Source organism: Callospermophilus lateralis, chromosome 16 (assembly GCF_048772815.1).
Source record: "Callospermophilus lateralis isolate mCalLat2 chromosome 16, mCalLat2.hap1, whole genome shotgun sequence".
Taxonomy (NCBI): Eukaryota; Metazoa; Chordata; class Mammalia; order Rodentia; family Sciuridae; genus Callospermophilus; species Callospermophilus lateralis.
In genome coordinates, this window is record NC_135320.1 from 13,609,256 (window position 1) to 13,634,691 (window position 25,436).

A 25,436-nucleotide genomic window follows, 5' to 3' on the forward strand; every position below is an offset into this window, starting at 1 on the left:
CTTCATACATGCATAGAATATAGTTTGGTCAATTTCATTCCACTTCTTTTCCTCTTTCCCATCCCTCCTCTCTCCATCGTTTGCTCTTCTATTTTCATGAGACCCCCTTTTAAAATTGATTACTTCTATGTTCCTTTCGCATATGAGAAAAAAAATATTAGCACCTTGACTTTTGTAGTCTGGATTTTTTCTATTTAGCTTAATATTCTCCAATTTCATCCATTTAGCAGCATCTAATTGTACTGGTCAGCTTTTTTGCTGCTGTGATTAAAAGACCCAACCAAAACAACTTTAGAGAAATAACAGTTTATTTGGAGGCTCAGGATTTCAGAGAATTCAGTTCATGGACAGCTGGCTTCATTCTCAGGGCTGGAGCTGAGACTGACCATCATGGCAGAATTGTGTAGCAGAGGGAAACAACTCACATGATGACCAGAGGTGGGGGGAGAGGGAGGGAGGGAGGGAGAGAGAGAGAGGAAGGAAGGGAGAGAGGGAGAAGAGGGAGGAGGAGGGATTGGGAGAGGGAGAGGGAAGGGGAGGGGGGAGATAGAGAGAGAAAGAGAAAGAGAGAGAGAGAGAGAGAGAGAGAGAGAGAGAGAGAGATCTCCACTTGCCAGATACAAATATATACCCAAAGTCATGCTCTAAATTCCCCACCTCCCCCAGCAACACCCCACTTGCCTTTCATTAACATTGAATTAACCCCATCAGACAGCCAATTTGTTGATTGGATTAAGGGTCTGGGGCGGGGGGGCTCAGTCACTGTTTCTCTGAACCATCTTTTATTGTCTCACATGTGAGCTTTTAGTGTTTACTTCAAAATCAAACCATAACATAATTTCATTCTTCATAGCTGAGGAGAACTTCATTGTGTATGCATGCATGCGGTGTGTGTATGTGTGTGTGTGTGTGTGTGTTTGTGTGTGTGTGTGTGTGTGTGTGTATGTGACATTTTCTTTATTCATTCATCTGTTGATGGGTATCTAGTCTTTTTCCATAACTAGGCAAATGTGAATTGCTCTGCTACGAACATCGGTATGCATGTGTTACTACAGCAAGCTAAATTTTTGTTCCTTTGTATAATTATTAAGGAGTGGAAATAGCTGGGTCATGTGGTGGTTTCCATGCTCCATATAGATTTGAAAAATATCCATACTGATTTCCAGAATGATTATACTAATTTGAAATCTAACAGTGTATAAGAGTACATTTCTCTCAGTATCTTTGCCAATAATTAGTGTTATTTGTAGTCTTAATGATTGCCATTCTAATTGGAGTGAGATGAACTCTCAGTTCAGTTTTGATTTGCGTTTTCTGAGTGTTAAGGATGTCAAACATGTTGTCATATATTTGTTGGCCATGTATTAATTCTTTTGAAAAATATATATTTAGATCATTTGTACATTTTTTATTTGGCTATTTGTTTGCTTGGTTTTAATTTTTTAAATTCTTTATATATTCTGTATATTAATATCTTGTCAAAAGAGTAGCTGGAAAATATTTTTCTTATGCTATGGATTCTCTCTTCCCACTCTTACTTGTTTCTTTTGCTGTGTGTAGAAGCTTATCAATTTGAGGTCATCCCATTTGTTAAAAGCATCACAACACCCAATCTCAAATTGTACTACTGAGCTATAATAACAAAAGTAGCATGGTATTGGCATATAAGTCATGAAGATCAATGAGACAGAAGACACAGAAAAACCCACAAGATACAACCATCTGATTATTGACAAAGGTGTCAAAAAGCATGCATTAGAGAAAAGATAACCTTTTAAAATTTTGTATCACTTATCCTTCAATAAACATTGCATTCTGCCCAGGAACTGACTCCGTCAATAGTTGCCCCCACCCCTCCACACATGTGGACTCATATGCCTTCAGTTCAGAATCATTAGGGCTTCCATTGAGAGAAATATCTCTCTCCAGAGATATTTCCTAAATATAGGAACATATCTTTCTATGTTCCTATATTTAAGAAGAGCAGGAAGAAAAGATTAACATTAAACAGAGACATGAGGTGGGAGGAAAAGGGAGAGAAAAGGGAAATTGCATGGAAATGGAGGGAGACCCTCATTGTTATACAAAATTACATATAAGAGGTTGTGAGGGGAATGGGAAAATAAACAAGGAGAGAAATGAATTACAGTAGATGGGGTAGAGAGAGAAGATGGGAGGGGAGGGGAGGGGGATAGTAGAGGATAGGAAAGGTAGCAGAATACAACAGTTACTAATAGGGCATTATGTAAAATTGTGGATGTGTAACCGATGTGATTCTGCAATCTGTATTTGGGGTAAAAATGGGAGTTCATAACCCACTTGAATCTAATGTATGAAATATGATATGTCAAGAGCTTTGTAATGTTTTGAACAACCAATAAAAAAAAGGGAAAAAAAGGAAAAAAAAAAGAAGATTTGGAAGAAGTTAATAGCACAAAGATTGTAAAGAAGAAACAACTGGAGTTACTTAGATACTATCATTCTATGTGGTCATTCATGTTTAAATTTTAAAGTACTAAACGGATGAATGCAAACTGCCCAAGGTATTCTTAGATTGTGGCAAGTACTTATTTAGTTCATGTGAAAAATCGATGTGTATTATTTCATGATTATTTTTTAAAATATCTATGTTTAATGAAAGAAAGGGGCATAAAAATGTAATATGCTTTCGGCTAATCAGACAATTTGGTTGCTTGGGTGGATTTAGGGTAGATTAGGAAGATTTTTCCTGGGTTTTGCCTTTATTTGGTATTTGCATAGAAATTTCCACATATTTATATACAAATATAATCTTTTATTTATTGTTTTAACAAGCTTTTTTTTAAATAAAAAAAATCACTGTGACCCAAAGACCTAACAAAAACAACATACAGGGGTAAAAGTTTATTTGGGGCTTCTAGTTTCAGAGATTTCACTCCATAGACAGGTAACTCCATAGCTGTGGGTCCAATTTGAGGCAGAACATAATGGCAGAAGGGCATGGTGGAGGAAAGAAGCTCAGGGCATGTCAACAGGAAGCAAAGAGAGCTCTCTGAGGTATATAGGGAGCACCACACCTCAATGTACCTTTGTTGCTCTCTAGCAACAAAATATAAACTCCAAAGACATACCCACAGTGACCTACTTCCTCTAGCCATACACTACCTGCCTACAGTGACCATATCCCAGTTAATCCATATCAGTTTGTTAATCCACATATGAGTTTAAGGCTCACACAACCCCATCATTTCACTTTTGAAAATTCTCGCATTTTCTCACACATGAGATTTCTGATGACACCTTATGTCTAAATCCTTACATATGACATTTCACTCTGACCTCCAAAAGGTCATGCCCACCCCACCTTCCAATGCAAAATATATTTAGCTCATTTCAAGTGTTTCTGTATTCTAAACAGTTCCAGCATTACCCAAAAGTTTAAGTCCTAAGCACCAGAGACCCAAATCTAACTCTCGGTATAAGCCCTGTTAAAATCAAAAGCAAATTGCATATATCCAATCAATATATGATGGAACAGAGTAAACATTTCCATTTCACAAGGGAGAAATATGTGAATAGAGAGAAAGGATGAAAACAGGAAACAAGATCTGTAGCTCCATGTGCAGGAATATGGCCCCCTGATGTTCCCTCCAGAAAGTCTGTGGAGCTCCTACCCTATGGCCTGGTTGGTAACAGGCCACATGCCCTCTCTTGGTTTGTCTCTGCTCCATTTCTGCCACTTTCCTCAGCAGACAATCCACATTACTGGCATCTCTTAATCCTGTGGTTCTCTAGTGCAGCTTCGACTCAAGCCATCTTTTCTGTTGTCTCTGGGGTAAAGTATTTAGCATCTACTTTAGTGGCTATAATATCTTTAACATAATCATAATTTCCTTAGCCTGAGTTTAACTCTCATTTTCTAGTCAAAGTGCAAGGTTTTCAAATATTTCTGCTCCTGACTATCACAGTAAACTTGGCCTAGAGTTGCCAGCAATATCTATGCCACCACTTGAATGATGTGCTGCTTGGAAATTTCCTCCACCCAATTAATTAATCCATCACAGTTAAATTCAGCTTACCAAAAACTCTCAGGGCATGAGAAAAACATAGGCAGCTTTTTTTGCCAAAATGTAATATGAATGGCCTCTAGTCCAGTTTCCAATAGAGTTCTCCTCTTCTGAAACCTCACCAACCCAGTCTTTACTATACACCGTTCTATTGGAATTCTTATCTTCCGAACTCCCACCAGACTTACCCATTAAATTCCACTTAAAACGTTATAAAAGTTTTCCAGCTTGCATCTCTGAACTTTTTCCTAATTCTTTTTCCTGAAAACCAGCTCCAAAGGATTCTGATTCACATGATCAGGTTAGCAACGATTTCATTTCTTAGTATCAATTTCTGTTTTAATCAACATGTTCATTGCTATGACCAAAAGAACTGACAAGAGCAATGTAAAAGAGAAAATAGTTTATTTTTTCTCATGTATTCAGAGTTCTTAGTCTATACAGGGCCAACCCAATGTTCTGGAAGAAGGTATGGCAGAGGAAAGCAGCTCAGGACATGACAATTTAAAAGCAGAATGGAAAAGTGTTTTTAAAATATGGTGCAGGGGGGCTGGGGTTTTAGCTCTGTGGTAGAGCACTAGCCTAGCATGTGTGAGGTACTGGGTTCAATTCTCAGCACCACATATAAATAAATAAATAAATAAATAAATAAATAAATAAATAATAAAAGTTCATTCACAACTAAAGAAATTAAAAAAAAAATTTAAAAAATATGGTGCAGGGAAAACTGGATATGATATGTAGAAGAATTACTAATCCCTATCTCTTCACCCTGCACAAAAATCAATCCAAAGTGGATCAAAGACTTAGAAACTTAACCAGAAACACTGCATCTGCTAGAGGAAAATATGGGGTCAACACTTGACCATATTGATGCAGACACAAACTTCCTTAATCAGACATCTAAAGCTCAAGAAATAAAACTAAAAATTTCTTTAAAAAAATAGTAACAGAAAAATAAGTAATTATATCCCATCTGATTCAAATGTATGATATGTCAAAATCATTGTACTATCATGTGTAACTAATTAAAACAAATTTAAAAAAACTAGTAAAATGTATAAATTATATTAACACTGGATTTTGAGACTTCATTCTGTATTACTAAAATTAGAAGAAATACTTAAAATGTTTATTTATAATTACATTTATAATAAAATATGCATAATATAATTTTAATCATTATTAAGTATACTGGTGAGTTTAAGTACCTTCACATGGCTGTGTGACAACTTCCAAATTTTATTATTATTAAAGCTAAATACTCTTCTAATTAAGTAACAACTCTCATTCCTCATTCCTCCTAACTCATGTCAATATCATTATATTTTCTATCTATAAATTTGACTATACTAGGTATTTCATATAAGTAGAATTATACATTGTTTTTTAAAATTTTGTTTTGGTTGTTTTTAGTCACTGGTTGATCTCATTTAGCCAAATATCAACAAGGTCCACCTATATTGTAACAATTACCAGAATTTTCATTGCTTGTGAGTCTGCAAAGTTTTCGATGTCTATGTATATCACATTTTGTTTACACATCGTTTATGAACACATAGGTTACCTCTACCTTTTGGCTGTGATTCAATAATCATATATGTATAAGCAAATTTTTAGGACCCTGTTTTCAATTACTTTAAGTATATAATCATAAATGAAAAAGCTGAATTACATACTCATTGTATTTCTTTATTTTTATTTTTTTGTGTGCATGTGTAACTGCAATATTATTTTCTGCAATAGCTGTACCTTTTTGCATTTACAGCCACCGTCTTCAAGTGTTTTATTTCTCTCTATTTTTATCAAAGTTTCTTTCTTTGTTTCAAAAGTAGACATGCTGGTGGGAGTGAGATGGTATTACATGGTGGTTTTAGTTTTTGTTTTCCTAACTAGTGAGGCTGAGCAACTTTTGCTGTGTGTTGTTCTGCTTACCTTCTTCAGAGAAATGTTTATTGAAATCCTTTGCTGATTTCTGAATTGTATTGTTTGCTCCTTAGTTAAGTTATACAAGTGTATTTTGCATTCTGATGTTAACTGTTTGTTATTTAGATGTGTGACTTACAAATATTCTTTCAGGTTGCCTTGTCTCTTTCTTAAAGTAGTCTTATCACTCTTTTGATTCTGTTCTTTATTTAACCCTATTTATTTGTTTTTAATTGTTGGTGCTTATGTTTTGGAAATCACATCTAAGGAATCACTCAATGATGAAATCTTTGAAATCTTCTCCTGAAATCTTCTCCTGTAACATAAGGAAATGACAAGGATGCTCATTTTCGCCACTTGTACTTACTACAGTCTCATAAGTTCTTCCCAGACAAAATGAGACTGGAAAATAAATTGAAGGTATCCAAATGGAGAAGAGGGGAATGAGTTTTCCTTTTATCAGATGGAATAAACATATATGTAAAAAATATTTTAAAATCTACCAAAAATGTATTACAAGTAATAAAGGAATAAAGCCAATTTTAGAATACAAAATCAACAACTAAAAACTAATTACATTTCTATATACTAACAGAACAATCTGAAAAAAATATAGAAACAAGATAATATATAAAATCATAAAAAGAATAATATAGTTAGAAATAAATTTGTCCAAGAAGGCAAAATGCTTATACAAGGAAAACTATAAAATGTTGAAAGAAACACAGATAAGTGGAAGGATATTCCATGTACACAAATTAGAAGATTAAATATTGCTGTGAGGTCAGTACCACCCAAGATGTTCTTTAGAGTCAACATAATCTATATGAAAAGCCTAAAAGTGCTTTAAGCAGGAATACAAAAACCCTTTTAATATTTACATGAGACTGAATAGCTAGAATAGTCTTTAAAAAGTAAAGCAAATTTGATCCCACACTTTCTGAATTCAGAATTTATTAAAAATCTGTAGCAAACAAAAAAGTGTGATATTGGATTAGAGACAGGCATATAGAAAAACAGAATAGAATAATGATCCCAGAAAGAAATCTTCACATAAATAGTTAAATGATCTTTAAAAAGAGAGTCAGTCTTATCATTAAACAAGGTACAACAATCTTTTCACCACATGGTAAAAAATAGATTTTTATTTATTTTTCTTTGTTTCAAAAGTAGACTTATAATAACATGGAAAGCTATTTTGAAAGCTTAATGAACTGTATCAAATTGTTGTCTCAGTTACTGCATACATTACTGGAAATTGAACTCTGGGGCACTTAACCACTGAGACAAATCCTAGCCCTATTTTGTAATTTATTTAGATACAGGGTCTCACTGAGTTACTTAGCATCCGCTTTGGCTGAGGCTGGCTTTGAACTTGCAGATTCTCCTGTGGAGCTGCTGGGAAGGATTACAGGCATGGGCCACTTGTAGTCTCATATAATAGCATGAAAATTAATAATTAGAGTGTTATTTTATCATTATTATTTTGCTTTAGTTAAATGACATACTGACAAATATTAGGCACTCAACAAATATGTTTTCTTTCTTGTTGTTACTCTGCCTGTCCTGCACCATGGTTAATTCTCTTTTGGATACACCCACTTCCCATTATATTAACTTATTAAGTTCCAAGCTTTGAATTCTGCAAATATTTCAATGAAATTGACATAAGTGCTTTAAAATTGGTTGAAAATTATAATCTGGCACTTATAGGACATACATATATATGTAATATATATTAATTGTTGTTATCCTTTACCTATTATTTTCTCAAAAGCACAGACCCATAATAAAATAATAATAATTTCAAAGTTACCATAAACGGTATATCTGTTGCTTGATTTATATTTTTACAGGTGCTCCACATGTGGGACAATGGAATAAAAAAGATTAATCAAAGTTTAACAATGCCAGTGGGATTCAAACTCACTAGATTTGGGTCTGTTTTCATTTTATTACATTGAGCTTGTTTTGACGAAGCACAAATCTATTAAAATAGTCATGCAGTACAACAATTGTTGCATAATAGTTGTGATGACTGAATTATGATACACTGATGTAATGCTTTTTATAATGTGTATATGAAATGTTCTGACCTTGAAATGATAATGAACAGTAGTAACTGGCACAGTTCCATACTGAACATAACCTGGGACGATACAAAATGTACTCTAATTTTAATTTTTTAACGTAGAAAAAAAGCATTATTTGACTCTTACAACAGATCTCTGAAGTCCAATTTTGCTATTTATCATAATCTGGATTCATGTTAGAGGTATCACAGGATTTAGGTCAAAGCCCTTTCTAACTTGATCAATGGTATCTAAAGTTTATACTACTCTTTATCAGTCTGAATTCATTTTTATGACCTATTTAAACATTTTTTTTACTTCTTCCTTCAAGTATCATATATTGTAGCAGAAGGTGAGAAAAAGGAATTAGAATGCATAAACAGAGGCTAATCAATTACACAAAATAACTTTATCAAAATGTTTTTTTAATTAATTCAATAATAGTAATACATTGAAATTCTTTATTTTTTACAGTACTGAGTTTATAAAATGTGTAGCCAAATTGGAGCAAAAATCAGAAAAATAGAACCTTCAAATTTGCCAATCCCAAAAAATCAATTGTCAATGATTTTTCTGATTTAAGAATGCTGAATCATAATATGATGCAGTGGGCGGAGGGGCGGGGGGATTAAATGAACTCTAGATATGGCAAAGGGGAAAAGGGGAGGAAGAGGAAGAGAGGGGACAGGGGTAGAAAAGACTGTGGAATTTGATTGTCATTATTACCCTAAGTACCAGTATGAAGATATGAAGGTTGTGACTCTACTTTGTGTAAAACCAGATATATGAAAAGTGCTCTGTGTGTGTAATATGAATTGTAATTAATTCTCTTGTCATATATAACAAATTAAAAATTTTAATAAAGTATGCAGTAGCCTTTTGCAGTGACCCATGCCTATAATCCCTCCCAGCAGCTCCACAGGAGGATCCACAAATTCAAAGCCAACCTCAGCCAAAGTGGGTCCTAAGCAACTCAGTGCGACCCTGTCTCTAAATAAAATACAAAAAAGGCTGGGGATGTGGCTCAGTGGTTGAGTGCCTCAGAGTTCAATCTCCAGTAATGTATGCAGTAACTGAGACAGAAATTTGATACAGTTCATTAAGCTTTAAAAACATATCTAACAATTTTTCTTCCACTAGGTAATGTACATTTTGTGGAGAGAACAGCTTTTTTAATATTTTCTGTTATGCTTGTTAATACAATATGTCTATTAATAAGAACAAGAAAGGTATCTTTTCACATTCTCTCATAAAATGTAAAGCATTATCATTATAAATAGCATTTTTAAAAAATAATTTTTAGTTGTAGTTGGACACAATGCCTTTATTTTATTTATTTATTTTTTAGGGTGCTGAATATCAAACCCAGGGCCTCAAATGTGCTAGGAGAACGCTTTACCGCTGAGCCACAGTCCCAGACCATAAATGGCATTTTAATAGGGTATGCAAATAATTTAGAATTCCCTTGATTAATTTAACAAGTGGTCTGGTCATGTTTGTTTATCAAATAAATGAAGTGTGTGTGTGTGTGTGTGTGTGTGTGTGTGTGTGTTGCTGGAGATCCAACCCAAGGATCTGTGCATGCAAGGCGAGTGCTCTACCAACTGAGATATACCCCCAGCCCTATTTGAGAAATTTATAATTTGGAAATAGAGTAGAGGTCATATATGAACTTGACCCTTCAGGTTCCTTCAACATACAAGAGAAATATCAATATAATGCAAACATTTTTATGAAGCTACCTCAAAATTATTTGGAGATAAAGTTTCTGGTGCCTTATATTATGAAGGTGAAACTTATTTGTAGCATCTGCATATTAATACATCTTGTTGCCTTTAAATTGCTATTCTTTTTTTGTTAGTTGCAGTCTGGCAGACACAAAATGTAGAATCTTTACAGCTCCTTCAGGAACAATATGAGGTCTTAAAATCCAGGACAATAAAGTTAAGCAGGACATCTGGGAACATGAAGAATGTGACAAGGTGATCAGAATGATCTGTCAAAATGGGAACAATGAGGAAAGATTGCTAATAGTTCCCCAAACAGACTTCTTGGATGATATAAAGTTAAAATACCAAACAGAATGAAAATTTTTTCCTTGGCTCTGCCACAGCATTCATCTTATTACAGTGTGATTTTATATTTCTGTATCCTCCACAAGATTTTACACTTTTTGAGGACAAGGTCTGTATGTTCTTTTTTATTTTTATTTCTATTTATTTATTTTTTGCTCTGACTCATTTTGTACAATGTCTAATACATAATGGATACTTACTTCATCAGAATTTATTCAAAGAATAAACCAGCTGATGTTTTGCAAGACACATTTTCTACCAGAATGACACGTATTGGTCAATCAGAAATAATAAGATATTTATAAATACACAATGAAGTAGAATTGTCAGATTTCATATTAGAGGCTATTAATTTAGCTGAATATTTCAAAATCATGCAGTATAAATTACTAAGATGTGCCCTCTGTTACAAGGACCACCCTTTGTAACTGATGGACTTCTATTTTAAATGCTAGACCACAATTATGAGTATCAGACTTTGACACTTCCAGGAAAAACCAAAAAGAAATCCAAGTATTCATGCAATTAGATAATACTTGAGTTATATACACAATAACTATAACCAAGTGTATTCAATATGCTGTCTCCTATATTATTTTATTTGGTCAATCATGTTAGTGATATAGGTAACATTGACAACAATAAGTGTTCCCAAAGAGTCAGGAAGGGAGGATGTGAGATAGGGAAGTAGGGATGATATCTGTAGTGTTCCAGAGACACCTGGGGAATTTGGAGTATAAGTTAAACCTCAGAATCATCCTTTCAAAACAGGGCAGCTGGAGATTTCATGCTTCTGCACCTGTCAATAACTTCTCAAGTCTCCCTTCTATAGGGACAAAATTTCTAGGTAATTTTGTTCTCCATGAATGCAGTCAAGGAGGACTCAGGGGCCCTTAGGCAATCTTCAAAAAAAAAAAAAATTGAGTTGCAGGGATACTTGCCATTTGTAAGCAAAACCACATTAAAACTTTGAGGACGTTCAAAGTGATCAAAGGAACCCCAAAGGTATCTATGCAAACCAGCAGCATTGCCAGCCCCACTGACATAAGAGGGAAGCTAAATCAGCATGCGAGACAAAGTAGAACAAAATGATTTGCATAAAGTCTGGATCACTTCATTTTATTAATTTAACAAATCCTGGCACATCAGCATGTACAGGAAGGATGGTCTTTATTGTAAGGCCAGAACATTGAATTGTTAGTTGTCAAAACTTCTCCACTCCTGAAAAAAAAAGTATGAATGAATATGGAAATAGTTTGTGTGATTATATTTTCCTTTCCCCTTTTCCTCTTCTGCCCCTCCTCCTCTTTTAGCAAAAAAAATCAATCTTCCTCAGATTAATTCCTTTTTCCTTTGGGAATGTCAATACTTTTAATCAGAGTGCAATCCAATTATTAAGTCAGAATGATTATCATCAAAAATTTTTAAAAAATGAAATGATGGCAAGAATGAGGAGAAAAGCAATTCTTATACACATTGATGGGAATTTAAGTTAGAATAGACAATATGTAAATCAGTATGAAATTCTTTAAAAAAAATTAAAAATAAAACATCTACATGATTCAGTTTTATCACTCCTGGGTATATACCCAAAGGAATTAAAAGTCAGCATACTTTAGAGATATCGGAATACCTATGTTTGTTGCAGCATAATTTATAATAACCAAGTTAAATATTCGCCTAGGTGCCCATCAATAGATGAATGGATAAAGAAAATGTGAAATCTACACAGCATGGAGTATCGCTTAGCTACAAAGAAGCATAAGACCAGGTCATCTGCAGAAAAATAGATGGAACTGGAGATCACCGTGTTAAGCAAAATAAGCCAGATTCAGAAAACAAATCAATGCATGCTTTCCCTCATTAGTGGAACTTTGAAGGTGGAGACATCAAAGTAGCAGAGACTATTAGAGAAGAGGAAAGAGATCAGAGAGAGGCGGTGATGGGAGTGATAGCAGGGGAGTAGGCATGATCAAAGTATGTCATTTACATGTTGAAATCCATTATTATGTTATTGTACTAAAATACACTAATAAAATGAAAAAAGAAAAACCAAATAAAGCCTTCAGTGGAAACAGTTCACCACTTTCCCCTTTTTAACATGCAGGAAATAATTTAGCTGAGAAGACAAAAGCAGGGATTTCCTACAGATGTATTAGGAAGCTAGATCCTGGAATAGTGGCAAGGATATCTGTACAGTTTTCTGTAGAAGGAACCCTTTGTGACTTGAGATGTCACAAATAGAAAGCCAGGAGTCTGAGACCTGTGTTTGTATTGAAGTAGCCTGAAGAAGAAAGAAAAGACACACACATTAGCTTCAACTGTAGCTACCATATGTTTTTCAAGGAGTGTAATTTCACACCTATTTTCAGTTTAATGCCAATGTGAAGGTGCTCAGAAATTCAAGACTAAGATATAAGGCAACTCTCAAACTACTAACAACATCAGAAGAGTAACAACCCTGGAGTTTCTGTCAGATGACCAACCCTTGACCTTTCTTTCAAAAAAAAAAAGGAGCTCATGAAATGCTCTCTCTTCTGTAAACCATTTCTCTTTCAGAAAGATGGTTCTTTGATCCTATTCCACATGATCTAAACAGTGCAGAAAGTAGCTTTCGAACTGAAGATACCATAAAGGAAACGAGTAGTTCACTACTCGTTTATGACTTCATTTTTGTACTTGGTCATTTTGTTGGTCATCTGATTGTACATCTGTGGGTTGCACTGTGTGGGTTCTGGCAAATTAGAAACTGTGAGAGCATTGGGCAGAGCCTCATTGACTCAACCTGTGTATTTTCTAATAGTGCCTTCCTGTAATAAATGAACTGAAGTTTCAGTAAAGTAAAGAGTGCAGTGATACTCAAATACATCAAGGGCATATTCTGGCCATCTGTTCTTGGCTCTTAACAAAGAAGCTTTATGAGATTATATGTCAACAGTAAGTCTCGTCAATATTTCTACAGACTTCCTTTTCTTTTTCAAAGTGAGTAAAAGCTCAAAAGCGGTAAATCCTATCATTCTTTAAATAAAAGAAAAATCATGATCAAAAAGTAAGAAGTTTATTCTATACCTTTAATATAAAACTGTACTTCTCTATTTTGGGGGGTGGAGGTACTGAGAATCGACCTGAGGAACACAATGCCTGCTGATCCACATTCTCAGCCCTATTTTGTATTTTTATTTAGAGACAGGGTCTCACTGAGTTGCTTAGTGCCTTGCTTTTGCTGAGGCTGGCTTTGAACTTGTGATCCTCTGCCTCAGACTCCTGAGCTGCTGGGATTACAGGAATGTGCCACTATACCTGGAAAAACTGTATTTCTCTTACTTTAAAATTTCCTGTTGAAAGGGCAAAATTATTTCAAGGTGTGGATTAGACCTGTAATGTTCAAGTATAAACAACAACAAATAATATATATATATATATATATATATATATATATATATATATATATATATATATATATATTTATATAAAACAGTAAACACTAACACCCTCCATATTATTACTTTGAATCAATTGTGCATAAAGTTACTAAAATAACTTAGTTATTTTACTTTGATTAGAGCAAACAACAAATATAGATGGTGAGAACTTTAATGCATGTTGCCATAATATCCTTCATGTTAAATTATTAAATAGACACGTCTCCTGGTTTCAAGTTTATCATCTTCAGAAGCTTTATGGCTTCTGGTTCTCATTAACCTGGATTTAAATTTCCTCCCACTGTAAACAACCAGAGAAGTGGACAAAATATGTGACAAATCTGTTTGCAGGCAGTTTACAACAAGCAGCCCAGGGCTGTGACCCATGGAACTGAACAACAACTGAGAAACGTCCCTGATGGTCCTTGCTACTCCCTGAAGGCAAGTTCTGGCCAAGGAGCACTGAGCCGGTGGCCCAAGCAGAGAGAAAAGAAGGTTTCTTAATACAGAAGGTGCATTAAAGGAAGAATAATGGAAGAGAAGGTGGCTGGAACTTGAGTGGCATACTAATAAACAGAGGAAGGAAACATGTAAAGCAAGAAGCTTGGAAATCTGCATAGGGATCCCTAATAAAATTAATGAGGCAAGGCGATGCATAGCCCAAGAACCATATCAATATTTCAAGCTTGCACAGTCTGGTTTGCAGTGTGATGAGTGAGCTTAAAGTCCCTTATTGAAATCCCTGCACCTTTAGTAAAGACCTGGTAGTAGGGAACAGTTCCTCTCTCAAACTAAACTTGAAAAACAAGCTTTGTACTTGTTTTGTTGAGGCCACTCTCACTTTAAGACAAGCTCTGTGATGTAAATTCCATGTTACCAATCACTGGTAATTTTTACTAGCTTTTTTATTGTGTATGTGTGTGATTATAGTACTTTCTTATTATTCAGATTTATTTTTAACATCATCCTGCTCTCTAACAGATTTTCTTCTCTGCTCTGTGCTAAACTGATTGTTTTCATTTTGCCTTTCTTCTGACATTTCAGTAGAAAAATACCTTTTATCTTGACCTATTTTATTTAATCTGTTTCTCATCCTGTTTGCTAGCAAACTACTGAGAAAAATAATGTTTTTTTCCTAAGGAAAGCCACATTAATTTATAATAATAAATACTTTTGTTTTGGATATCTATTTTGATAAGTCAATGAGTCATTACTTTTAGAAGAATCTCCATCAAACTGCTTCCTTTCCATATACTTAACAATAAAAGTGAATCTAGTGTGATATATGGATTCTTGTCTTAATACTAAAAATTGTTAGCATAATTGCTATATACAGAGTGCCATTCCTTTTCTCATTACCTGTGGAACAATATAATTATGGGAAGTATTGTGTTTGCCTATGCATAATATTTCCCAATGAGATAAATGCCTAGATTTCTGACATGGTATGGTCATGTTTCATTTAAAATATTATCATGTTTTGGGGTACTATGTGATCATAGCTGGCTATGTATAAATATCAATGTTACATAATTTTCTCTAAATTTAGTGAATTCCACAAAGAATATAGTTCACCATTTCCAAGCATTAAAAAGTTATAAGTAATTGCTCACAATCTTCCATCCTAAAAACGTATTAATATTTTGTTTCATGAAAACATATAGCATGTTTTTTTAAAAAGCACAGAACATAAATGTACCTTTTAATGGAAACATAACCACCATGAAACAAGCATCAGGACCAAGAAATTGGATATAACAGCATGTTGGAAGTTACCTCCCTAGCCTCTGTGTCTCTTATTCTCCCTGGAATCACCTGTTAGTATAACATATGAACCTCCCCTTTTTAGAACAAGTCCCATGATGCAAATTCTATGTGACTAGCAATCTTTTTACTGTATAATTTTCTAGAAACTTTATTTTGCATTTCAAAATTAGATCTTCAATACACCAGGACTTGACTCATTCTTTGCTGTGAAGCTAGGGTTCATTTGATTTCTTTTCATAAAGGAATTCTATTAATATACTTGTTTAAATGGAGGGAGACTTTGCCATACTGTTCTGCCCTATTACTTTTGTCACAGGATAAATGTTCAGATATGTGACTCTGTTTTGAGACTACTTGTTCTTTCTTATCATTCTATATTTTAAACCCTCACACCAATTTTATACCCTCTACAGAAGTTCCATGTTAATCTGTGTGTAAAATAGCTCCTACTCTTGTCTGGATTATCCAATGTAAAAAACAGTAAAACCATCCAAGCAAATTGAAACCTGTTCTGCCTCTAGCGTACCTTCAGTTACCCAAGGAAATGTTCAAACTACCATATCTGGGTTATGTATTTTAATTAAGACAATAATTTGGGGTAGACAGTCAAACTCGAAAATAAGTCCCTTAAATATATTGAGAACTTTGGAATTTTAAATTTTTTCACCTACCTTTCAGCTGTTCATCAAACCAGTATATAGTCAAAAATAAAAGACATTATGTGTGCAAAAAAAAGATAATTTAAAAATACAAACTATAATAAGTGAGAATATATGCAAGAGAAAATATGATCACATAGTAAGCAAACATCTTTGTTATTCGAATAAAAGGTGGAAAAGATGCAATAATGAAATCGTATTACCTGAATCATAAAAGGGGGTATAGTCATAGGCTATTTTGCATGAGTCAAAGAGCATCAGAAAATTCTTTTAGAAATTGTGTAGATTGGAACCACACAGCAGGGTATTATTCCCTTACTAGAAGGAGAGTATTGTTCAAAATTGGATTTGAGAAAAACTGTACATGAGAGTTTCTGGAAGTAAAAGGAATGATAATAATAATAATTTTTTAAAAAAGTGCTTTTTTGGAAATGGGCCTGGATAATTAGAGAAGAGCCCATGAAAAGTCACAGCTACTCTAATCTGGGATGTGATTAGATGAGGACTGTCTGCAGCAGAGAGGGTTGAACTTCATTCTAGGAAACAAAGGACTCTGATCCTCTTTAACCTTGTAAGTCCTGTTAGTTCTTTTAACTCTCTTATGCTGATCAACCAAATTGAGCCTTGGATGTCATAAACAGCAGGAGGAGGAAGAGCAGCAAAGGGAGGAGGAGGAGGTGTTTTTCTGTCTTCCATTTACTGACCTGTTTCAAATTGTTCAACCCCCATCAAGTCAGTTACATTAGAAGATTGTATTTAAATATAATTAGCTCATTTAGCCTTAAGATACAGACAAGCAAGGCTGTAATTACTGCTAGTACCACTACTTTTAGTAATAAAAACAGGCATATTAAATCATTACTTGGGTCATATACTTTTATGTATAAAGAATGACCTGTTATTTATGACATTTTAAAAAAAAATTGGTAATAAAAATTGTAATGCATTCCGCTATCATGTATTTAAAAAAATAAAATCAATAAAACTAAACAAATAAACAGAAAACAAATTTGAAAGCCTAATAATGTCATCATAAGTGTTAACTGTTCCTTTTTTTTCCCCAAAACACTTTGTCAGTATAATGTTTCATAGAAAATGTCTGCCCATAGACTGACCAACAGCACAAGGGTGGCAAGGACTGTCAAGCTGAGAGAATCATGAATAGAACTGGGAGAAATTTCTTCCAGGACAGCAGACCTTCTTCTCTGATCTCAAAGGCCCTTGCTGGCCTTCTACAAAGCAAAGCAGAAACACTTTCACATTCTATGCTGTGCTTTTAGGGTAGTATCATGGAAGTTGATGGACTGAAATCCTTTGCCCCTTTCCACATAATTTTTACTTTGGCTGTGGACAAGACATGTCCCATCACACCAGAATTGCTTGTCTGTATTCCTGCAGTATTGCTGTTCAAGCAATACCAAGTGGGCAAGGGAAACGTGCAAATTTGAGCAGGAAAGGGAAGTTTTACAAAGGATACTTCCTCCTCTGGGCCCATATTTTGAGTAATTCCTTCAATATGAAAAGTGGTTTCTGACTTTTGAAGACACAATGAGAATGCGAATATTGATATAAATTAGAATTTATTTTTACCCAAGTAAGCATGGATCAAAAAGCAGATACAAAGTTTGCATCTTTTTTTTTTTTTAAGCACCAAGGAAGGGTGCATCTGTCCGTACTCCCAGTACCACCAGGGGTCCTCCTAGACTTCAGGATTCTTTTTGGGTAGGTTCTAGTGGAATAGCCTGAGAATCTCTTTTAAGTAGATTTTTGCTTTATTTCTTCTGCTTCCTGCCTCCTTTATAAATATCTTCTCATCACTCTTTGTCATGCCTCACTTCTGACAAATGACCATATTTGTCACAACACAGAAAAGATGATAAAACCCATTCATACCCAAGCCCTAGTTTTAACATAGTTATACAAAGATATACCATAAAAGAATGAATGATGAAATGCCATATATTCCCGATATATTTATCTTCTTTGTAAGAGAGAATCCTTGTGTAAATATAACAGCTTATAACCTTCCCAAGATCTTTTGAATCACATTATAAATGCAACTGACCTTGATTCCTTAGAATATAAAAAAGATATGTGATGTTTTATGCATTTGTATAATGATTCCATGGTAACCAAAAAAGTGTGCAAGCTTCCAGTTGAATAAGTATAGTCATATTACTTTTGGGAGTGTCATTTGTATCTGTATTTGTATTTAATACTTCATAAAAATTATTGAAATATTTTTTATTTTTCAATTTTAAACAGAACATTAAAGGACAGAGAGGATGATAACATTCCAAAATTTACTGGTCTTGGGTTTATATGCTTCACAGAAAATATTTGAATGCAATAGTATCAGGTTCTCACAGAACCATGCTTACAGCTACCAAGAAATAATAGCCATCTTAATCTAGAATAATATATATGGATTTAAAGATATTTTGGAAAGTGTTGAGGTGAAAAGAATCAAACTTTCTTCAAAATATTAAGAGGTAACCTCTTTATTTTTTAAATTGCATTTATAAAAGGGGAGGGTTGAATTAATTAGTCTATCATCGAGTATGCAAATGCTGCCACAGGTAATTAACTTCCTTATCTTGTTGAAAAAGAGGAACAGAAATACACTAATCACTGTACTTTAGGAAAAGATTTGAGATCCATGATTTTGCCTGCCTTGCATATATTTAAGATTCTCTAACTTCATTGTAAAGCAAGGAGTTGCTCTGATACCCTTGGTCAAACTTGGAAATCAGCTGAAGGCCTTTGCAGCTGAATGCTTATATCATCCTGAAGAGTAGTAGCCAAATTTATTTGTTTTTACTTTTGTGCATCCATTGTAGAGTGAATTTTATTCCTTCTAAAGACAAGCTGTTTGAAAAGAAATGCAGCTCTAGTTAAGGATGGGGGAAACCTCTCCAATAAAGTTTATTTTCCATTAGTTTTTCCATCCACTGCCTCCATTTATTCTTACTCTCAACAACACTGTTTACTGGGATGGTGAAAATGTAGTTGAGATTTGAAGGCAGGGTAATGTGAATTTTGTCACAAATGCACAATGTGCTTGATTAATTGGAAACTTGATGTATTGACAAAATGATGTGAGAGATTTGGTATACTTCTGTGGATTAAGGAGGAGCAATAATCTACGTGTTTTAGCCCTCATTCTTTTTGTGTCTGTAAGTAAATCTTGAATACTGTTCTTGTTATCTCCTCTTCTTAAAGCCATTTGTGTCAAAACTTCTTATATCTACAAATTCACAGTGTGTGTTGAAGATAATGACATTACTGACACTAGTACTGCTAAGAAAACCCTCAGGGGCATCCCAACCTCCAGGAAAGAAGCCTATTTGAAGATGTGAAGCCACACTTTTGTGGCACTTTAGCTTTATCTACAAAAATATAACACTAAAATGTGCTACCCTGAATAATGAGAATCTGCCTATCTGTTAATATTATTTTAATTATGTGTGCATTTTGAAGGCAATTAGATGGATTACTATTGTCATTTAGAGCTTAAACTCTAACAATTTTTGATGTTTTATAGAACAAATTTGGTTTTTATTTCAAATGTAGCTCATTAAATTAAATCACCAATATTCAAGAAAGCAATTAGATTCTGTTGGCTATATAATCAGATTCTGTGTACCAAAATTATGTATATATTACGACTAAAATGTTCATAGTAATTTTTCTTTCTGTACATCTTCCTTTCACAAGTGAAATATTTCTGCAAACAAACCAAATACAGAATTCATCCTTTGGTCTCATAACAATCTCTAGTAATATCAAATTTTACACTTACCTCAATTTGATCAATTTAAAATAATAAAATAATTTATTAATCAATGAAACAACTTTTTTTCAATGCCCACTATTTATAAAATGCTGTAGTAGATACTGTTAGTCATGCAGTGTTTCAAACATGGCATTCATCCCTTCAAGTGGTTTTGTAATCTTACCTAAAAAAGAAAGGTATGTACATGGGAAGAAGTTAGTGTTCATCACATAACAATAAATTAATTGTGTGGAAAGTTAATATGTCTTCTTTCAAAACACTCTTCATTTCTATCATAGATCTCCAGTTTTACTACCAGCAGTTTTCTCTCCCCTTTTATCATGTGTACCATGATAGTTGGCATTTCCCCTTCCCTTCTTTTCATGTCTAATCCTACCATGTTTGTGAGCAGAATAATTTTCCAATCAGAGCATTTTTATTACAGAATTTTACAGCCGAAAGACCTCTTAGCAATCTCATTTAGGAACTGCATTCTTTTTCATCTCTGTGTTCACTACAGCTCCTATTAAAATCTCACCAGTGTTTTAGCAGGAAAAAAAGAGAAAGGGATCCATGTGAAAAGTTGTTGAATTAATGAGAATCTCTAAATGGTCTCTGTGAAACTTGGTGGGCACTGACTAGTCCATATTACTTTAGTATGTAAAATATGTAGTAATTTAGTCTAGAAAGTTGATAATAATTTTTTTCTTTTCCTTCATTGTTTTTAAAATAATTTTGTTTCTTTGAAAAAGTAGCTTGTGGTTTTATTTCTAATCCTCTAATTCTAGTAAAATAATATTATTTAAAATTAATGATTCATGGATGATTTGACTTTGAAACTGATAGTGATTCATCCTTCTATTGTAACATTGTTTCTGAGGTTAGAAATTCTCCATTGAATATATTGATAAATATTTATGTATTTTATTCATTTTATGGGGAGGAGAGGAGTTCACTGATTTTGATTTTAGGGGGTAGATATGTAAACTCTATAAAGAATAAAGTAATAATTGCTATGTGATCCAAGTTGATGTTTTAAATACATACATACGTATTTTCTTCTAAGAAGAAACCTACAATTCTTATAGACGATTTTTACTTTAAACTCTTATTCTAAATTTTTAAAGAAACATAATTTCCATATGCTAAGTACCGTCCAGGTATTTTTATAGAATGTTCTGCAATTTCAATTTGACATTTTTCTCATGAATTTGTATTTCAGTTTAAAAAGAAATTATTTTAATTATTTTAAACATCATTCACATATAATTGGATTTTAATTATGTCATTTTTTTTCATTTAAGAGAATATATCCATTTAGCATACTATCTCTTTAGTGTTGTCTTTACTCAGATTTATGTTTATTATTTCTCTATAATAAATATGTTTTTATACAGAATTTTGGTAAGCTCCAACTGGATTGTTTCTTTAGTATTCTAAGTTTATGATGACACAGCTCACAACAATAATGGCATATGCTCAAATTGACACTATGGGAGTTGTGGATCTCAAAATATTATTTTCTTAACAAAGAACATATTTTTAGGAACTTTGAAGGGATTTTCTGTATGTCTTTATAAGATATTCAGCTTTCAGAGAAAATGAAAGCTTAAGATGAGGTAAGATTCACATAAAAAAAACAGATAAAGGTAAAAGTTTTGATGTTTTGCAGAACAGTGGGATGACTATAGTTCACAATAACCAAGATATATTTTATAAAGATTAGGAAAAAGGAGCTCTAAATCTGCAAAGAAATGATGGCAAGAATAAAAGTTAATCACTGTGATTTGATCAGTGCACAAAAATGTATGCATATGTTGAAATACCTTGGGCTGGGGATGTGGCTCGCCTGGCATGCGTGCGGCCGGGGTTCAATCCTCAGCACCACATGCAAACAAAGATGTTGTGTCCACTGAAAACTGAAAAATAAATATCAAAAAAATTCTCTCTCTCTCTTTCTCTCTCTCACTCACTCTCTTTAAAAAAAAAGAAATACCACACTATGACATATTCATATGTATAATACATATGATAATAAGATAAACAAATGAATAAATAGAATGAGCTACCTTTAAATAAACATTTTAATAATATTTTAAATGTATCCATGTATTTATGATTACCAATCACCTCTCACTCCTTTCTTGGGGCTTTGATGACTTACAGTCAGTCACTGGCTCTTACTATAGGAGGTAGGGTCAGGTCATAACAATATAGTTGATCAGATTAAGTAATCCTGTGTGCTCTGAACAATGAGAGCACAGCCTTGATCCAACTATGCTTATAGGAAGAAGGACAGGGAAGCCTGGGTAGTGGAGAACACACCCAAGGAAATCCTTGAGCAGTAAATATACAGGATTATCCAGCAAGAAAAAAAAATGGCAGAAAGGGCTTGTATTGAGTGCTGAAAGTATTTTAGGTACAAGGTCATTGAAAGAATCTTTCATATGTCATGGAACTGATCTGTGGGGTTGGAATGACCTGTTCTTGTCCCATTCGAAGTTGGCGTGAGTTCATGATCTACATTTTTTTTTAATTCTAAAAGAATTAGATTTATTAATAAAAGTGATACAAATGTCAAATATCTTTAGTCAGGGGAATTGCATGAATTAGAAAAAGAATCCTGGTGAGCCTTCTAAAAGAAATGAGAGTAAAGGCATTAGCACCCGTGTGAAGCAATGACCAAGAATTGGGTAGGGAAAATAAAGATGAGGAAGTAGATTCCATGGGAAATGTCTAAAGCAATGTGAGCAGAAATCAGTGGCTAAGTTAATGTGAAAATAACTATGTTTTCTAGTTTGAACAACTGTCACTTTTAATCAAGACTGAGAGTATGTGTAGAATTGAATATATAAGGTGTAAGAAATAGAGTTTTGTTCATATTAAATAAAATATACACTTGTATAACTCATGATTGAACTGTGGTATAATATTAATTATCATGGAAAGTATGTCTGGAAGCTTCATAGCAACACTTTTAAGAAAGATATGTGTTTGTGTATGTGTTAGCCAGATTTTTGTTGCCAAGACCAAAATATCCAACAAAAAAGTTTATTTGGGGTTCACAATTTTAGAGATTCAGTTCATGACTGACTCCATTGCTCTTGGCTCAAGATAAGGCAGGACATCATGATGGAGAGGCAAGGTGGAAGATGCTTCTACACTCAGGGAAACACAGAAATAAAAAGGAAGAGAAAGGATCTAGAAACAGAATCCAATTCCCCAGGGCACACCCCCATTGAACTCCTTTCTCCAGCCATACTCCACTTGCCAGCATTTACCAGCCAATAATCGATTCAAATTATTTATTCATCAGATGGATTAATTCGTTGATTAGATTATTTTTTCCTTATAATCTGATCTTTTCAAGTCAAGAAATTTCTTTATTCTCTAACATTTTTTTGTGGGGGGAACATTCATATCCAAAGCATAACCACATACTACATTTTCTTATAACAGAGGAGTCTTTGAAAAGTGTGAAGGAGCAGCATTTCTAGCAAAACTTCTAATCCTGAACTAATTGTTCCTTTTACTAATCTGCCAGTCATGTTAGGGCTCGGCAGCCATTGGAAGTAACACAGTGACTCACACACTGTAGAACAGGACTCTGCAGCTCCATCTCTTAGTGCTCTCCCTCCAGTTCATAACTGTAAACTCACAGTGGATGCCTCTCAACTCTTACCTATCTCCCTGCATGGTCCCAGGTCTGTATGCCCAATGATCTACATGTTCTCTCTCTCTCCTTTTTTTTTTTTTTTTTGCATTTGCTTTGGTTAGGATGTCTCTTATTTATTTCATTTAATAATGCATTAAATATATATATAGGAAAAAAACTTAAATGGCTTAAACAATAAAGGACTGCAAATCAAGAGGAAAGGACAGCTTCAGGATTGGTGGGATTCAGCAGTGTAATAGTTACATTACAAAATTACTTTCTTGACATTTCTCATGCTGAGGCTGGCTTCCTCTCACGTTCACAAAATAAATGCCAGCTACTGCCATGGGTCTCTACTTTGTCAATTAAAGGGAGGAAAAAAAATGAGTTTATTCTCTTGAGTGGTTTGATACCCAGATATTTGCAGCTCAACTTTATTTTGCTCTATTTCCATGACTCTGGGACAAGGTATTGGTAGGATCCTATCACTCTAACAAAATACTGGAGATAATAACCTTATACGCAGAAGGTGTTTATTTTGACTCCCAGTTTTGGAGGTTGCAGTCCATGGTCTACTATCCCTGTTGTTTTTGAGCCAATGGGGGGCAGGCAGCATGTCTTGGTGGGAGGAACGGTGAAGCCAAGCTGCTCACGTTAAATTTAAATATGTGAAGCAAGAAAGGAAGAGAGAGGAGTAAAAATCCCACAGTAACCTTTGAGGAAAGGATCCAATGACCTAAGGACCTCCCACCAGCCCCACCCATGAGAGTTTCTGCCACCTCCCTGTAGTAGGAGCATGGTGACCAACCCTTTCACACATGAACCTTTGAAGAACATTCCTGATCCAAAGCACAGCAGAAGAGTTCCCAGTCTTCTGATGGCACTGTTTCCAGGAAAAATACGAACCTGCTAACTAAAATACTAACCTGCTAACTAACTAAAAATTTCTTTCCTGAAAGGGAGATGCCTTAGTAGATTCTCACCTGCTGATAAGGAGTGTTTAATGAACTTTGAATGGAATTGAAATGGCCCTTTGCTCTCTCATAAATTATGTGATAGTAAAAATTGTCAATTTCCTCTTTGACAATATTTAATTGATTACTGCGACACATTTTTCCTTCCAGAGAAATACAGAGTTGCCTTTGTAATATTTTTCAGACAACAGGAAGTTTTGTGCTCCAGAAACCTTTATTAAAACTTTACTTTGGGTTCATTGGGAAAATACCGTTCATATATCAATCAGTGAAATAATAAATTGTATAAAGAAATAAGATTTTCTGATGAGAGTAAGCCTGGTTTACGTACTACCTTGAACCAGAAATAAAAATAGCTTCTGAGAACAATATGAGCTGGGTCGTGGAGGCAGGAGGATGTTGAGGAAAGAAAATAATAGACAACTAGCTTCATAAATCAAAACAAAATTTTGTATGTTCTCCCAATGTTAATCATTCTCATCTCGGTTCATGGCAATATAACCCATCAAGTTATCAACTGCAAAAGAACAAAAACAAAAGCCGACTGAGACACTTTTATCTTTCTATCACTCCTGGCATAATCAAGCTAACATATTATCTCTATGAGTCCTTAAATTGTTTTATTTATTTGCAAACTTCATAAACAATGAAAAAAAAAAAGACTCTCTTCAAGACAGTTTAAACACTGGTTAGTTATAAAGACACAAAGAAAAGTCTATATTGACAATAACTTTAATGAAGCAACCAACTCTCTAACCAACCAACCAACAAAAACAACTGTTTTCCGCTAGAAATAATGGTTATTTCTCTATATATTGGCAATGAACTATTATTGAGGCAAATAACAAAATTGTACTGATACTAAATCAGTAATATTGTGTGTCAGTCAACTATTATTATTTAAAAATGATGTCATAAAGATTGTTTGGCCAGGTGTGGTCACACAGGCCTGTCATTCTGGGGGGTGGGGAGGCTGAGATCAAAGGATCCTGAGTTCAAAGCCAACCTTTGCAAAAGCAAGGCACTAAGCAACTCAGGGAGACCCTGTCTTGGAATAAAATACAA